Raw genomic sequence first — 17,402 nt, 5'->3', positions numbered from 1 at the left:
TCTCTCTCTCTCTCTCTCTTCCTACCTTGGCTTTGGGACCATTTTTTCCGGGACTAATTTTTCCCGGACCAATTTTTCCGGGACCATTTTCTCCGGGACCATTTTTTCCTACCTTGGCTTTGGGACCATTTTTTCCTTGACCAATTTTTCCGGACCATTTCTTCCGGGACCATTTTTTCCGGGAACATTTTTATTGGGAACATTTTTTCGTACACCCTTCCAATAGCCTAGTCTTCCAACAGGGAGTTTAACCTTGATGGCGTTTGTGGGGCCAATAAGAAGCTCTGTCGGCAGTCTATCGTCCCAACAGCGTAGTCTTCCAACAGGGAGTTTAACCGTGATGGCGTTTACCGGCTCGCCAACACGATCAGTGAACGCCAATTGTTCGTAATCAGCGGCGCGAGCGCGCCATCAGACAGAACCGACAGACGCCCAAAAGGTGGTTTTTAGGGCCTAAACAGCAGCGTCTATGTCTGGCATAGACGCTAGACGTCAACGTTTGTGTTCTGAATTTTCCCTAAGTAACAGTCAGACGGACGATAACATAACGATGTGAAGATATGCTTTGGCTCATACCACGGCAAGCACAATCGTTTGTGGCTGTAGCCTCGGTTGCTCTTCGTCCACAACAAACTGAATCGGCTGTACAGCTTTCTTCGAGGGCGGTGACGCAGGGTTCTATATTCCTTTTTTGCGCAGACCGACGGGGGCGGTCGTGTAAAATCATTTTCGCTCGTCGCTGCCGTTCTGCCTACCTGTTTGCTGTACCGATTACGTCGCCGCCACCGCATGCTTCGGTCGCTTTCTAATAATCCCCACTTGTTACAAACTCAGAGGTTTTCGCACTGTTAGCAGTCGTTTTACACGCCGGGTTTGATGCGCCTGACATGCCAGGAGTGACATCGCTTGTAGTATTAGCGCGACGTTACTTGTCTGCAAGACGATGCCGGACAAACTAGCGTTATCAACGCCATAATTCTAACGGCACATTCCATTTATTTCGTGGCTACCGTGGCTTGCGCAGAAAAGGTCGGGTTGACTGCGATAGCTTTTCTTGAGTCAAATAAGGGAGCTTTGGCTCAATCGCTTGCAGCGCTAGCAATGCGGCCTCGTCTGCAAGACCGGTGCGTGAGAAACAAGTGTTAGGACAGCCAGAATTTGAAAAATGCAGCATAAACCAGACCAGCCACCACACGGAATTCAGGCGCAGTGGGGAGAGGGCAAGGCGGGCACGCTTTGGGGTGACGCCGCAGGCATTGTAGTAGTAAAGGAGGCGATGACTAGACACAAGCGACAATATTCGTTGACAACTTACGTAAGTACAGAGTTGTTTTAAGCGTCCCCAGCACCGCCCGCCGAGATAGCTCAGTGTTATCGCGTCCGTTTACTGTTTTGTAGGTCAATGGTTCGATTCCTCGTCAAACCTGGTTTTTTTTTCGGTGAGGGTTTCATTAGCTCTTTTTTTTACGACCAGGGTAAGCGCCTGTTCCTTCCTTTCTATCACGCCGACATTTACCGCCCTCTTCCTAAACGTTTTCTCGCACCTTCTCTCTTGAGAAGGGCGCCGTGAAAACAAAACCAAAACAAACGTCAAAACCTCTTTACAATTACAGTATATATGTCAATTACTTTATGTGTATTCAATTTTTGTGTTTAAAAACCTTAAATTTAAGTTATAAACCCATTTCAGACTTTGAAAGCAGAAAGATAATTACCAACATTACAGTACTAACACAATTTTCGTTAAACATAGAGGTGCTGCATTTGAAGTCTGGCAACTATCTCTCACTTTTTGTGTGTTTTTTATGGCGTTTTGTGCCGAGTGGTTGCTGGAGTGATTTGATCAGTTTTATCTATTTCAAGCTTAAATCATAGTTATAAAAGCTTTATGGGTGATGTCTACCCTTCCAACCTACCCGTGTGTTGAACATGGGGACCCCGGAAGAACGATCATCGCCGGATAAAACACTGCGCGTCAAAAGTGGATGACATTGCATCAGAACGAAGCGTGTTCGTGTGTCCGCGAGATGAAGACGACAGTGAAGGAGAATTGTACGTTGGAAACATCGTTTTTGCTCGGGTAAGTACGGATTTTTTATTATTCTGTATTTGGGTGGAATGAGTTCTGGTGTTTATGGGTCAGTAATTTGCTAGACCCCCATCTCGTTTGCTCTGAGAGTTTACGTGAGTTAGTATACATGTGTGGCGCCCAGTCCACCGTTTCCGCAGAAGTCAGCATCAATTTACGCTGAAGCTAGACCTTGGCTACGATGCTCGCGCTGTGGTACACGGCTGCTAATAATTTCACATCACGCAAGGCTCTTTAACACCGGGGCGTTTGTTTATGTGTCTCTCAAACAGTGCCTTTGCGGTTGCAGATCGCAGTCGCAATTTCGCGTGAGTGGCACAACGCTGTGGTTAGTCCTCCCTCGTGAATACCCGCGGTATACCAAGAAATAACATGAACAGGAGGTTCCCTGGAAGTGCATGTGAAAAAGCGTACACCTTATTCCTCGGCTGGCGTCTCGTAGGTGTGAAATCTCCCCCCTACATGAATTCCGTGCAGTGCGCTTCGCAGCTATTGCGCTCGCGAGACCGGCGACCGTACGCCTCGCGGTCTTCGGGCCGCAAAGAATTCACATACGTGCAAATTGAAGGTGAAATGCGCACATCTGGCCTCGCAGGGCGTTAGCATAGTTTCGGGGTAGTGGGGGAGATTTCACAACGCCTACGAGGCGCCTGCCGATTCCGTCAGAGTAGCTCTCGGGAAGTCTGGGGCTTGATATCAGAGGCATATGTATTGTTTAAATTGAGCGAATTTGCAAGTTCTCATTTTCGCAAAACCGCAGGCCATACAGAGACTAACAAGAAAGCTGTAGGCACTCACTCAACTCAATTTATATTGGAGAATTGAACGCGCAGATACAAGTCAGACATTGAAATGGAGGAGCCTCAACTATCACACACCAGTTCCGATTGAAAGCAAGGGACACAGATGAGCTGCTAGCATGCGTTCCATGCAAATTAGCTCAGCAGTGAGCTTTGCATATATCATGCATACCCCACTCACAGTACCTGCGGATCTAATAAATACATTCTTACTGTGACCTAAATTTCACTTGGGGTGTTCCGGGAATGTTCTTATTAGGGCCTTGGAGGTTACTGTCTTTAAACGATTAAAAATCTAGTTGATGTAAGCATTCGCTTTGTGTGTGCTGTTCTTGTATTTCAACAAGTGTCAGCACACTCACAGATTATGCACCTGCAGGTGCTGCTGCTGGCTGTCCTGGGTGAGCTGCCTTCCAGTCCAGTTTCAAACGCTTTGCCAGGGCCTCCCTTGGCCAACCGACACTGCGCCTGCTGTACCCAAGTACTGCCTGGCCTTTCGTTGGTCCTCCGTACGCTTTGCCGCCAGGAATGGTCATTCATCCATCATCTGGCCGCTTGGACCACCCGTTCAGAAGTCAGCGCATTTGCTCGACACATCGGTCCAGGCACTGCTGCCATATCGGTGCACCCACCGATTATGTACTTTCAGGTTAGTTATTGCATGTTGTGGAACCTGCCATGATGTATACCTGTTAGCAGTGCTGTGGCGTCTGATTATTTGAAACATTTTCATGAAGCAGTGCTGTGCGTTTGGAGCGTGTCATTGCTTAGCAGAGATATTGAAGAGAATCTGGGGCCGTTGACTAAAGGGCAAGAAGAGAAATTGAACTGACTTTGAAGCAAGTATTCATATGTAATGAAGCCAAGCAAACATTTAGGATCTTTGGATATGGTTTTGAACTTGCAATACAAACTGGTCTACTTCAGATCATACTGGTATTAATCATACTATACCGAAAAGTACATCCCGCAGTCTGTAGAATTCCAACAGCGCTTTTTTCGCAGTCTCTCATGACTGGCACTATTCTCAATGATTGGAAGAGGCAGCACGAATCTTTAAATCAGGAGACGGTACTTCACCATTAAATTTCCCTAACAAGCACCATATGCAAGGTCGGGAAACATTTCATCCACTCTCCGGTCACTAATTATTTATAAAATCACAATATCACATTCGAGTATCACCACGGTTTTCACAAGGGTTACTTGAGAAACACAACTTTCAGGATTTGTTCACGATCTACATTGATCCATTGACGCAGGCTTACAAACTGCGGTAGTTTTTCTCGATTTTTCTAAAGCATTCAATCGCATTGCACACCACAGACTACTTCTCAAACTTCACCCTAATGTCCTCACTTGAGCGAAAGATTTTCATTCTTCTCAAATGCAGTTTACTTCTAATAACTATATACTTCTTTTGCTCGTGCCACTTTGTTGTCCCCCCAGGAAGGTTGCTTGGTCCTGTCTATCTTCCATGTTGCATATCGTCCCATGTAGGTCTATTTGCAGATGATGTTGCAATTTATCACACAATTTCTTTCAACTACTACCGCCAATGCTTTCAATCTGATCGTAACACAATTAACTCCTCGTGCGGCAAATGGCTAATGTCGCTTATCTCTAAAACAAAGTGCATGACTTTAACGGTGGCAAGTCTCGAATTGTAAATACTTACTTCATTAACAAACAGCCTGATTACTTCTTGAGACAAAGGTGTTTTGGTAGGCCGGTAGGGGAGGGGGGATTGCATGGTGGATGTCAAAAGGTAGATCGATTGGGAAAATAAGACGTGCGATTAATATTTGCATTTGCACTCCAAAACTCGCTTTATTTTATATGTTTAACCCACTGCAGTGGCTAGGGTGGTGTGCTGGGGAGACGGATGTCGTTTAGATACCGCTTGGTGTGGCCGCTTTTCAGATGGAGGCAACACGTAAAGACGCCCGTGTTTTGAGATTTCGGTGCGCACAAAAATACCCAGGTGGTCAAAATTAATGCGAAGCCTTCCCCTACAGTGCTCCCCATATCCCAAGTGTAGCTTTGGCGTGTTAACCACCGTTTTTTTTCATGTTTTTGGTATATTACCAGCTGCTGTAGCAGGTGCAACATAAAGGTGAAATTATACATAATGTTTCCAAGAACTAAATATACAGGCCATATTGAAGTGCGTTTATGGGTCTATCTCATAGCAGTAGTGAAAGGTTATATACTCTGGTGCAGGTTAAGAACGGCAATGGCTCATGTGGTGTAGTCCAGTGTTTGACGGAATGCCGTGTAGGCAGGTAAAAGCATTATTGCAGTGATGAAACGTAGGTCACTGACCAAGTCAAGAAAGCATTTAACGGTTTGGTGCTTGTTCACGGTGAGCATGTGTCGTGGAAAACGAAGCTATATATCGGGCATTACGCGGCGCAATGAGTTTGCATAGATATGGTGCAGATTGCAATCCATTATGTTGATAATGTTGGGCGTCGTCTGAACGATGAGGAACTCGAGCAGTAATCGAGAAGATAGATTGCACTCAGTTGTCAGTAATTTTGTCTTGTTCCAGTCGACGACCTCTCCCGTCCTCTCACGGTGCTCTGCCAGTGGGCTTGTTTTTGCATGGCCCTTGTTCACTTCGTTCCAGTGCTGCGTTAATCTTCTGTGCAGATTGCCCGTTTCGCCAATGTACACTGATTTGCATTCAGCGCATGGAATCTAATAAACAGTACCCGGAAGCTCGGAGCGTGAGAGGGGGTCTTTCACGCTGACAATGTCAGAACGCAGCTTGCTAGTGGGCACATGCACGATGTATGCACTGCGTTTCTTGAAAATGTGTGCGAGAGTTTCACCGATGTGTGGGACGTAGGTAATTGCGGCATGTTTTGATGCACTCCTTGTCGCTGCCTAAAGCCTTAAATTCAGAAAGAAGCGAAGAGGGCGACTAGCAGGAATCCGCATTGACATTAGCAGGCAGAAGCGTCCACAAGGCCTGTGTCAAAACGTGCTGCAATTCCCGTCCTACACATCAATCAAGCTTTTGCACGCATTTTCAAGAAACACATTGTGCTTATCGTGCACGTGCCCACTAGCAAGCTATGTTCTGACATTGTCAGCGTGAAAGATTCCCTCTCACGCTCCAAGCTTCCAGGTGTTGTTTATGTTTTGAACGAGAAAAGTGCCATTTAAAGGTGACACCTCCTTCCTTGCCGATTTCTGATGCCTGATTGTTCAGTTTGTGCGGATAAGTTTAGCAGATTGCTCACATGTCTAACCTGTATTTGTGCTTGAGCAGTCAAAAGCTGATGTTAGCAGTGAAGTAGGTGAAAATTGTAGTTTGATTGTAATTGTGTGCAGATTGCCTACATTGTGTTAAATCGTAGAAAAGCAAAATTGAGGTAACCCTGCTAACTGTTCCGCATTGCAGCATTTTATTATACGAACGTTTAGGAGTTCAGCTGCTTGTTAAAGGTGAAATAAACAGTGGTACAACAAAAGAGCATCTACTAAACAGAAATATCTTCACAATCGCAGGATGCCAACGGTCCGCCTACCAACTTGTGTCCTGCATCGTTTCTGCTGGCTGGAGCGGCTCATGGAGCATTTTCAAGCTTCTCAAAGTTTGTGGTCAAGCGCTCTTCCAAGTGAAAGATGCCGCAGAGGGATCTTTTGTTTTAATGCCACAATTTCACGTGCTCAGTAGCAAATTTACTCGTAAGGATTTTAAAATATTCATCACCCAAGATGGCATGTTACCTTCGTCTTCGGTGGAATGTGTCTGCACTCAGGTTATTTGTGACAGAAACAAGTGGACCACGTCGTGAGAGTCATTGAAGCCTTGTTGATTGTGCAAGCTTCTGAAATGACATTTTCATTCTGGTGAATACTTTCCGAATATTACGATTTGTGAACAAATTATGGTAAAAGTCATGATTAGTTGTACTACAGTGCAGGAAGGAAATGCCAACATACGTTTTAAGCGCCTCTGATATTTCAGATCGTTGGCTGGTGAGCAATAAAACAAAACTGAAAATTTTTAAAAGTAAAATCAAATATTCGTTGTCACCAGTGCATGACCATAGTAAAAGCTATCTAGTCACAAAATTTAGAATTAGTCATGAAATGCCAAGAAAAATAGGGAAATAAACTAGACAGCTCGCTACAATAAACCAATTCGTAAAATTCCTCAATGTCTATAAAGTGATGATTCAGGCGGGTTAAGATGTCAGTGGGTTTACACACCCAACTTGCAGGGAAGCACATGAGCTCTCAATATTAACATGTTTTTAGTGAAGACCGTCTTCCTTCATTAAGCTGCTTTGCACATTGATGCCAGTCTGATAAATGTAGTCCTGAATTTTTGTTATGATCAATCTTTGTATGGGAACCATATATTTTTATATGATGTCGCTGTGTATTTCTGAAACTGTATCTAGTCACTAATTCCAATTTGTTGTGGTCAGGTTTTTTCAACTAATTCGTAGCTTTTTAACAATTATGGTATATTTTGTGTGCCTAAAGGACTGCCTCATTGCATGTTTAGCCTATGTAGTGTTGAAAGCGGACATTTCGCTTCAAAGTGGAATGTCGGGCTAGCAACACGGTACTTCGCGTGCTGCTCACTTTCATTCATGCATTTATTTTTATGTTATCTTTTAAAATTAAAAGCCAATCAATTTGCTGTCGTTTTAATTTTGTCACCTACTTTATACTTACTTTTTTTTCAACTTTCTGTAAGGATTGACTATCCATATTTTTATGATACCAAGGCGTTGGACTGGGCTAGCTGGTACATGTTTGAATGGACGAAAAACCATAGGAAAACCCAGGACACAGAAGAGAACGACGGGACAAACCTGTGCCGTCATTCTGTTTTAACTGTTTCCTGTGTTTACTACTGGTTTTTTATGCATTCAAACATTTTTTATGAGTTTGTTGAACAGTGATTAGTTTAGGTGCTCAAACAATTTTTGGCTGTGAAGGCTCCCTAGCATTTATATAAGTGCTCTCTGCTCTTTTTTTGAGCCAATACCCCATCACCAGTCTTCATGAGGTGGTCTTTTGTAGAAATGAAGTTGAAATAAATGTTTGTTTGCATTGCTTTACATGTTTTGAAAGAATTTCTTGTTCATTCTTGTTTCTTTCAACCCTGTTTCACAATCCTGCTTAAGGCATTTCCTCTGTTATTTTTTTTCAGAACCAGGAAGGGTGCTCACCCTCGGTTCTTGCTGAAGCAGCAGTATCCATACTTCACACGTGAGCTCTGAACACACAGTAATTATGGTATGAAACATTCTACCAGTATAAGCTTGCTTTGTAGACGTCATTGTAGATGTCAAAGCTCTTGACAGTGTAGTCCAATGTCTGGTGTAACGGGCAATGTCTACAACTTGTAAAAATTTATTTTGCGGCTCTAATGTTTGAGATTATTTTAAAATGAACGTGAACTACTATTTAGAATCGCTGTCTAAATTGGCAGCCATTTTCCTGGTGGATACAGAAAGTGAAAAAGCGCATGTGTAGAGATTTCAGTGCACCTTAAATGTCCCAAATTTGCTAAAGCTAATCCAAAGCCCTCCTTGTGGTGCACTTCATATCCCATGTACAGTTTTGCGTAAAAACAGCTAAAAATTTATGATCAATTTAAACTTATTTTAATGTTTTTAAATGCAAATATTCTCAGTTTAAGCTGCCATATTTAGTGTAAAATATTTTGTAACAATTATATAGCTACCAAAGGTTTGCAGAAAAGCTTTTTGCTTTTGGTTGTGCACCTTCTTATCAAAAGAAAAATGTTGTTAAGAAAGGCAGAAGAAACCCAACTATGGAAATTAGCAAACCCTAAAGCTGCGGATAGAATGAATGTTTTTTAAAGAATCTTTTGCTGATTTCAGTTCTAGTCAACTCTAAAAAAGTCTATCCACGTAGAATGCTTGCCGTGAGGCACCTCGTAATACTAGCCAAAACTAATGGGCCCTGGCTGTTCGCTTTTCATTTGCAACAGTGACAAATGAGCCCACATCCACCGGCAGGGACATAATGCAAGGCACCATGTACAAGCTATCCTCATGATAAAATAATGTTTTATGAACAATGACATTACATTTCAACCATGGGCTTCACCAGGGAACTTGTATGCATTGTTCTGTGATGTTTGCAGTTCTTGTTATTGCTATGTGGGGTCATTTAGTCTACAGGTATGCTTATAAAACTCCATATACCACCAAACCTTGCAAGTGATGTACCATATGAATATTTTTTCGTAAAGCAAAAAGAATAATGCAAACGAAAATAAATGACTTGGGTACCCAACTTTTACAAGTAGATTATGAGCCGCAGTACGGAGGGAACTATATTAGGAGCCGCATTACGGAGGAAACTATACATTTTGCATTTGGTCTTCCTTCATATTGAACCTTCCTGCTCAGCTCAAGAATAAGGCACTAAACATTGCAGGTAGCTACCTTGATTGGAAGTTTGATGCAATACTGAGAAGCCAAGGGTTTTAAGGTTCAAGGAAGTTTTGTGTGGTTGAAGTGTTGCACACCTAATTGCTTTCACTGCACAGCATGGTTAGGCTGTGCAGTGAAGCTCGAAGGATGTGTACTGCAGTTCGCCAAAGTGAACAATTGGTTTTTACAAAGTTTTGGATAATCAACTACCTCTGAAGTTATAACTCTGTACTGAGATGTGGCTCCTGACTCTTTAAATTGATGTTTTAACAATCGGTGACACAAGTTCAAGGAAATTATCAGCTGACGTTGAGCTTCAATGGAATGTCTCACAGAACCGAGCTTTGAAAGCACGAGTGTTTCGTACCATAATCGTGTGTGATATTGTGCAATATGTGGTCTCACACCTGCTGCACCATTTGTGAACCGAGGATGACGCACCCTTTTTGTACCCCTTTAGGTAGGTGCTTTTGCAGAAGATGCTCCTACAGATTGGGGTGCTAAGTAGCACCCTAGGTTACTTTTAGGCCGAAAAGGGTGTTATAAGGCACCTGTCTTCTGGGGTGCGTCACAAAGGGTGCTCCTGCGGCGACAGAATCCAAACACCCTAAAGGGTGTAAAATATTCAGTTTTTAGGGTGCTCCTGCGGCGACAAGCTGAAGCACCCTTTTGGGCGTAAAAAGGTTTAGTGTGCATTCATACGGCACATAAAGACACTCAAACACAAATGCCTAAACACCATGAACATTTTAAAAGTGTTGTCACATCAGTCTTACAGTGATGATAAAGATTGCCTTCTACGCCTCTTTGTCAGTTTAGTTGGGTCGCGTATGGACTACGGAAGCGTAATTTACGGGTCTGCATCTAAAACTGCCCTAAAAATGTTGGACCCAGTGCTACATTTGGGCCATCGCCTTGCCTCGGGAGCCTTCAGGACAAGTCCAATTCAAAGTCTCCATGTAAAATGTGACCACTGGTGCCTAGAGCACCAGCGTGCTTATACAGTACTGCTATATGCTATTAGGACAATGTCGGTGAAGAATCACCCACGCAGCTCAATTCTGAATGACGTCTCATCTGCCCGTTTGTATTTAGCGCGCCCTTCGATCCCTGCCCCTTTATCTTTACGTGTCAAAGGCCTTGCGGGGGAAATAGGGGTGTCTTTTGATGAGGGCATGAAGACCTCCATCGCCGACGTAGTCCCGCCTTCGGCAATGTCAACGATTCGTTGAGACACATCCTTTAAACGTATTGATAAGCGCCGTGTACCTCGTGAATTGACCTTGCAGCATTTTTTACATCTACAATACACATATCCATACACCTCATTTTACACGGATGCCTCGAAGCCTGCTTCCGCTGTGTCGTGTGCTGCACATGGCGCGGATTTCGCCAGCACAAGGACCTTGAACAAAAATACCAGTATCTTTACAGCAAAAGCTTATGATATTTTAATCACAGTGGAGCCCATTAGACAGAACAGAATACAATAATCAATTATCTACACAGACTCCCTAAGTGTCGTTACAGCACTATATTCCTTTAATCCTGCACCAAATGTCCTCAATCACCTTTTTAAAGCTCTTCTGACTGCTTAGAAATTACAACTAAAAATACCTGTTTGCTGGATCCCTGGACACGGTGACATTCTGGGCAATGAAACAGCCGACCAGAACGTCCCTTTGGCAGCCCTCCATAGTGGTGTTGACGTGGCAGAGATCCATTACCTCGATTTGAAGCGAGTGATCCGAAGGGGAATCCGTAAATGCTGGCAGGACACGTGGGACACACACACCGACAACAAGCTCCACTCAATAAAACCACACCTAGTAAGATACACAACAGAAAAATAAAAGAGATTCATTGAAGTATCGCTTTGCAGACTACGCATAGGCCACACTTACGCTACACACGCATATATTTTACATGGCACACTCCCAGCAGTTTGTGACAAGTGTGGGAACCGGCTCTCCGTCCTCCATGCGTTGAGTGCGCATCCTGCAATAAGGACAGAAAACGGCGTTTCCCTAAAATCTATACTTTCAACGTTCTGCTGCACCCGCTACTGTTTTTAGGAGATGAACCTGTGTTCACAAATAAATCTCCTTTATGTTATCTTGCAGATGTCAAGTTTTCAAAGCTCATTTCGTACAGTGCGGGACCTCAGAGTCTACGAGCATTGAGCGAAGCCTTGATGTTTTTATTGTTCACACGAGGGGCACGCTCACGTAGCATGCTCTTCGGCTCGAGCTACAGTCAAGTTCCATCCACAATCCCCTTCATCCGCCATTATGAACATCTCCGTGTTTTTGCCCACGGGCCCTCTGCACCCATATATACAGTAGTTTAAGAAATATCATACTCATTTCATACATATTTTAAGCTTAAACATGACTATTGACAGGCCGATTAACATAGTTTTGGCGCTCTTTGGTCCAAGATGCTCTTGCGCCAATAAACACAAACATACTACTACTGAAATTAAGGCCGCACCAATCAAAGCTGTGATAGACCTGATTGCTGAAGTCTTGTGTCAGCTAGCAAATTTAATTCTGTCAACAGGAATCAGAAATCAGAATCAGAATCAGAAAAAGAGTTTATTTGTTTGTTGATTCTGTATACATGAGTGACAATACAGAAGGAGGTCCCAGAGCCAAGGGCTGAAAGGGGACCTCCTGTGAGTAAGCGCATAGTCAATGGTACATGAAATATTGGCAGTAGATCAAATAATTCAACAAAATTAACACATAGTCAAGGGTAACAGAAGACAGGTAGTTGCATATTAACAATTACAAGAGACAATGTGGTTAGGGCTGTAGAAAAAATTCAAGAAGACCTCTTTTAACTAAATGCAACGACGAAGAGAGTTTAACGTTAGTTGGCAGGGAATTCCAAAACATGAAAGCGGCAAAATTGGCAGTTTGTTTTCCATAATTAGAGTGTACATTAGGTAACAGCAAATTATGATTAGAGGCAAACCTAGTGGAATTTACGTTAACAAGACTTGACCGGGTGAAAACATTCAGAGGTACCATGTTATGTAATGACTTAAACAACAGGATTGCTAGGTTATATTTGAATAATTCATTGATAGATAATATACTCAACTGCTGCAGCAGTGAAGAAGCATGGGAGCGGAATGGACTGAAAGTTAATATGCGAATGGCCTGATTTTGGATATATTGCAATGGCATCAAATGAGTGGGGTACGTGTTACCCCATGAAGATAAGCAGTAGGTAAAATGGCTATGAATAAAAGCATAGTAAAGAGAAAGTAAAGTTGACACACTAAAGAAATGGCGTGCTTTGAGTAATATCCTGATGCCATGAGCAGCTTTTGTCCTTAAATATGAAATGTGCTGAGTATATTTTAAATGACGGTCAAGAACAACCCCAAGAAACATGCATTGGTTAACTACTTGAATGGCATGATTGTTAATACTTATAATTGGTTCATGTGTAAGGTGACGCTGACTCGAATGGAAGATCATGAACTTTGTTTTAGATGCGTTGATATGCAAACAGTTTTGGCGACACCACAGCAAAATATTGTTAATGTCAGAGGTAAGTTTTTCTGTCAGAGAATGAAGGCATTTGTCAGTAGCTAATATTGTAGTATCGTCGGCGTATAAGAAGGGTTCAGAGTTGTAAACACAATTAGGCAGATCATTGATGTATATTAAGAAGAGGAGAGGACCCAGTATTGAGCCCTGGGGCACACCTTTGTTTGTGGTTTTAAAGTTTGAAAGATTTTGGGAAACACATACTGCTTGTCTTCTATCCGATAAGTAGCTTTGAATCAGTGACAGAGCAGGTCCTACAACGCCTATTGCAGTTAGTTTATGAAAGAGAATGCTGTGAATTATCGAATCAAAAGCTTTTGTTAGATCAATGAAGAGGGCTCCAGCATAATTTCCCGAATCAATTGCATATTTAATTTTGTCAGTGAAAGATAGTAAAGCAAGATTGGTGGAGTGACCGGCGCGGAAGCCGAACTGGTGCTTCGATAGGGTATTGAATTTGGATAAGTACTTGTTTAAACGCCGAACAATGCATTTTTCGATTACTTTGCTAAAAAACGGGAGAATGGAAATGGGTCTGTAATTGGATATTAAAGTTCGGTCTCCTTTTTTAAATACCGGTGTGATTTTGGCCCTTTTTAGTTGTGTAGGAAATACACCCGTTTTGAAAACAAGATTAATAATGTGAGCAAGTGGTTCAGCTATCTGGTGAACTACCCATTTAATGTTGCAAGGGTTAATTTGGTCGAGGCCTGCACTGGTAATTTTAGTCGCTTTTATGGTCTTGATAACTTCATCCGGGCTAGTTGGAAGCATAAAAAATGAGTGTAAGGAACGTTGGTGGTGCTGCTCAAGAATTACTGGTGAGCATGGTATATTAGAACAAAAAAATTCATTAAGCGCGTTGGCGATATCTAATGGGTGATAGAATACAGACCCTGATGACTGAATCTCAGAGATAGGTGCCTCATGCTTATGATTTAGAAATGAGTTAATCACTTTCCATTGTTTACTTACATCAGAACCAGCTTGCTCAATTTTCGCTTCGTAATGCTTTCGTTTTGCTTCTTTTAACAGTTTGTTTAGTACATTGCAATATTTGTTGTAGCGGGCTTTGAGTTTGATATTATACGGTTGCTTTTTACTCTTTTTATACAAATTATCTTTTTTGCGCATGCTTTTAAGTAAACCAGTCGTTAGCCATGGATTATGGGGAGCAGGGAACTTTTTCTGGCACTTTGTAGTAACAGTAGACTCGTTTAGGCATTTATTAATTACCAACGCAAACTGATCATAAGCATCATTGGCGTCATTCGATGCTAAAATAGTGGACCAATTTACGTTACTTACGCGGGTAGTGAACTGATCCTTATCAGTTCTCACGGTGTTAAATGATCTATTAGAGCTGGGTAGGTGACATGGGTAAGCGAAGAAAATTGGATAGTGATCAGTAATTTGAACATCTACGACGCCACAGTGTTGAGGTGACATGAAGTTCGAAAATATATCATCAATTAAAGTACCCGCATGACCAGTGACGCATCTAGTGGGGAGAGTGATTAAGGATTCGTAGCCAAATCCAAAAAAGCAATTGGTGTAATCAATGCACGTATGATTTTCCTCGTCTAAGATATTAATATTAATATCACCCATTATAACTACTTTTTGCTTTTCAGATGAAATGGTGCTGAGAAGGTCGTTAAGGGCGGTACAGAAGTCCGACACCGAAGATGACGGGGAACGATATATGCAACCTAGGATAATTTTGCTAGAATGAGATGGTAAAAGGCAATCTTCAAGTTCTATCCACACCGATTCGCAATTTATCACGGGCAGTTCCAAATCAAGTCGTCTTTTGTGTTTTATGGAAGGTGAAACGAAAATAGCCGCGCCCCCGTGATTGCTGTTCGAGCGATAGCAGTATTCTGATGAGTAGGATAGAGGGCTGTGTAAATTTTTATCATCACGTGAAAGCCAGGTTTCTGTCATGCAAATACAAGAAAAATTGCGCTCTAATGTTGAAAGGAAAGCATAAATTTCGTCACAGTGCTTGTTCAAACTTCGGGCATTAAAGTGTATTGCTGATAAAGAAGGGTTACGAAGAAGAGCTTTAAGTGTATCTGGTGAATAGTAAGTGGCCATGATGAAAGGGAATTGTTAGTATTATCGCGTTGTCTACACGGTGATCCCAGCTAGCCAAACACCGAGAAATCTGTCTCGGATGCAATTCGAAATACCCGACTGTCATTGGTCTGTCTTGCTTTAATGTGGCCATTGTCGGTCCACAAGTGAAGCCACCCTTTTTCTTTTTTGATTACCAGAGCCTTTGCAAACAACCTTTTGTTATCAGGGCTGAGATGGTCGTTAATGTAGACGGGGTAGATATCTGGTCCGGGGAAATCAAGGTCCTTCGTGTTAAGGCGGGCCTTCCGCGCTTTACTTACGAATTCCTGTTTTTTGGAGCGGGAACAGAAACGGGCAATTATGTTTTGGCTTGTTCCAGCCTTCGTAGGCACGCGGTGAATGACGTCTATGTCAGTGTCTGAAATGGTACAGCTAACCTTTGTGCCAATGGCCTTAACAATTGCTGTGCAGTCCTCTCCTTGGGTACACGGAATTCCCTTCAGCTCTACATTGTTGATCCGAGAGTATTGTTCCATCTCAGCGACTCTTTTTGTGAGTGCATTATTCTGAGCAGTCAATGCCTTGTTAGCAGCAACTAGAGTTTTGTTTTCAGCACGAGCTTCTTCGACAAGAGAGTTGAGATGCGAAACACTAGCTACCAGACCATCGAGCTCAACCTTCATCGACGCGAGATCCGGTGCTGAAGCGTCAGCATCACTTTTGATCTTCGCGTACACCTGCTCAACCGTGTCAGCCATCTTACGCTCCAAAAGAGCCTCTAGTTCATCAATTCTTCTAGCGAGTTCAGCACACGTCACCATGACAGCACTTTGCAAGGCACAGGCACTCAATACAGGGCAGTGGCAGCAGCAGTGGTGGCAGAAAACTTTTGTCGAAAAGCAACTGAAGGCTGACCAACCTGTAAAAGCAGAAGAGCTTTAGCCTGCGCTGCTCCAACCACCGCTGCTGCTGCCAAATGAGCCACAGACGACGGTGCCGCCACTTTTCACCACGCCGGGATGATGCCCCACGCACACTGCGCAGCACTTGGCGCAGACAATCCAAGCAGCGAAGCCTTGAGTTTGCTTCGCTGGCGGAGCGATCGGTGATGGTGGCCACGTACTTCCCGGAGCGCGCGTGGCAGTTGACTGAAGCCTTGCTTAGGTTGCACGGCTACGGCAGTTTTCCTGTAAAAGCAGAAGAGCTTTAGCCTGCGCTGCTCCAACCACCGCTGCTGCTGCCAAATGAGCCACAGACGACGGTGCCGCCACTTTTCACCATGCCGGGATGATGCCCCACGCACACTGCGCAGCACTTGGCGCAGACAATCCAAGCAGCGAAGCCTTGAGTTTGCTTCGCTGGCGGAGCGATCGGTGATGGTGGCCACGTACTTCCCGGAGCGCGCGTGGCAGTTGACTGAAGCCTTGCTTAGGTTGCACGGCTACGGCAGTTTTCCTGTAAAAGCAGAAGAGCTTTAGCCTGCGCTGCTCCAACCACCGCTGCTGCTGCCAAATGAGCCACAGACGACGGTGCCGCCACTTTTCACCACGCCGGGATGATGCCCCACGCACACTGCGCAGCACTTGGCGCAGACAATCCAAGCAGCGAAGCCTTGAGTTTGCTTCGCTGGCGGAGCGATCGGTGATGGTGGCCACGTACTTCCCGGAGCGCGCGTGGCAGTTGACTGAAGCCTTGCTTAGGTTGCACGGCTACGGCAGTTTTCCTGTAAAAGCAGAAGAGCTTTAGCCTGCGCTGCTCCAACCACCGCTGCTGCTGCCAAAATGGAATCTCCGCCGATAGCATGAAAATAGCAAAAGTCATTCTTTTACATAAAAGTGATGCGATTGATTAAATGAATAATTACCAGCCAATTTCAGTGCTACCCATTTTCTCCAAGGTCATGGAGAAAGTTATAAATTCTAGACTATCCAGTTACCTTCAAAAGCTGAAATTATTTTCCGAATATCAGTATGGATTTCAAAAAGGGAAATCTACTAAATTTGCTTTAATTAAAATCAAGGATAGCCTTATTCACAACATAGAAAACCGTCTTTATACTGTAGGAATTTTTTTAGACTTTAATAAGGCTTTTGATTCAGTAAAACATGATATTCTCACGAAGCCAGGGAGGACGCTGTTGTTTTAGAAAAGAAACAAGTTTATTGGAGCGAACTTGTGCTCCCCTAACAACTCAGAAAAATACAGAGGCGGCGAAGCAGCGGTCAACAGTCACGTGCGTCGGCGAACGTCGCAGAGTCGAATACCCCGGCGTCTGCTCTGCAGGCTTTTAAATGCAGAGCATTTCTTTAACTCACGATGTCACCCGGCGTTGTCGGCGTTGGCGTGCCTCGGCGTCCGCAACAGCCGTTCCAGGTGCGCCCTCTCCCCCACTCCTCCTCATCCGCATCACGCTACCCTCCTCGCTCTCAAC

General features: G+C 43.7%; 1 long non-coding RNA gene across 2 annotated transcripts in view; it reads left to right on the top strand.

The window, feature by feature from the left end:
* Positions 1-1,524: 1,524 nt before the first annotated feature.
* LOC144164836 (uncharacterized) overlaps positions 1,525-17,402 on the top strand; it is a 204,038-nt gene continuing 188,160 nt past the window's right edge. The window contains exons 1-3 of one of the 2 annotated variants that reach the window (XR_013321252.1): positions 1,539-2,080; positions 3,269-3,538; positions 6,409-7,570. This is a non-coding gene — a long non-coding RNA (uncharacterized LOC144164836). Of the gene's footprint in view, positions 2,081-3,268; positions 3,539-6,408; positions 7,571-17,402 lie in introns of those variants that run through there. The other variant, XR_013321251.1, reaches the window with a different exon arrangement.

The sequence above is a fragment of the Haemaphysalis longicornis genome, unplaced genomic scaffold (genome assembly GCF_048455015.1).
Source record: "Haemaphysalis longicornis isolate Haplotype H1 unplaced genomic scaffold, Haemaphysalis longicornis Haplotype H1 scaffold_1, whole genome shotgun sequence".
In the NCBI taxonomy this organism is placed as follows: Eukaryota; Metazoa; Arthropoda; class Arachnida; order Ixodida; family Ixodidae; genus Haemaphysalis; species Haemaphysalis longicornis.
This window is presented reverse-complemented; position numbering and strand designations above follow the sequence as displayed.